Genomic DNA, 1234 nt, shown 5'->3' on the forward strand with positions numbered 1-1234 from the left:
ATATATATATATATATGTATGCATGTATGTATGTATGTATGTATGTATATATATTAAAATTAATCGAAGGACATACCAAGTATGTCTACCTGCTTGAAATAACAGTCAGAAACTCGTTATTAAATCGCAAAAAATACACTGGTGATAAGTACAGAAATCAAACGAAGGCAAATTCGGTTAAGACAATCTACTTACATGCATTTAAGTATTTGGATTCACGTCGACTTGTTTCTGCACTGGCAAAATAAGCTTTAGCTTCTTCAGCACGTTTATTTCAAGATTTCTTGCCAATAGAGAAAGAACCGGTTTCTAACCTAGATCCAAGGCTCCTTCATTGGAATTTCAACATCAACAACATGGTATTTTTGTTTGTTTGTATGTATGTATGCATGTATGTATGTATGTATGTATGCGTGTGTGTGTATGTATGTATGTCTCTCTGTCTGTATATATATATATATATATATATATATATATATTTCCCTTATGAGGTTTTTTCACGCTAAGTACTTGCTAAATGTCATTGATCAGCTAAATCAGAGATTCTGAACAATTTGTTTTTTACCTATGGACTCATCTGATTACTATTTTATTCTGGGGGACTACCATTGCCTTTCGACATTTAAAAGCTAGTTGAGGTCCTTTTGGTAAATACAAATCAGACAGCATAGCTTTACACACCCTCTCTTTTCTTACTAAGTTCTGCACCCTTTTTACTTTCGCTGTCTGCTTGTCTGTTTGTATTTACCATAAGGACCTATTTTATTTTTCACTCATTCACTTGTGTTGTTTTGCAACAGCAAGCTCTTAGCGAACATGTTTCAGTGGCTGGAATGTGTTGAACAATAACTGTTTCTTACTATAAACACAGCTAAAATGAAAATTTTTCATTGAAATACTACTGTGTATCCATTAATTTGGCGCAATGGCCCAGTGGTTAGAGCAGCGGATTCGCGGTCATAGGATCACGGTTTCGATTCCCAGACCGGGCGTTGTGAGTGTTTATTGAGCGAAAAACACCTAAAGTTCCACGAGGCTCCGGCAGGGGATGGTGGCGAACCCTGCTGTACTCTTTCACCACAATTTTCTCTCACTCTTACTTCCTGTTTCTGTTGTGCCTGTAATTCAAAGGGTCAGCCTTGTCACACTGTGTCACGCTGAATATCCCCGAGAACTACATTAAGGGCATACGTGTCTGTGGAGTGCTCAGCCATTTGCACGTTAATTTCACGAG

Source organism: Octopus bimaculoides, chromosome 1 (genome assembly GCF_001194135.2).
Source record: "Octopus bimaculoides isolate UCB-OBI-ISO-001 chromosome 1, ASM119413v2, whole genome shotgun sequence".
Taxonomy (NCBI): Eukaryota; Metazoa; Mollusca; class Cephalopoda; order Octopoda; family Octopodidae; genus Octopus; species Octopus bimaculoides.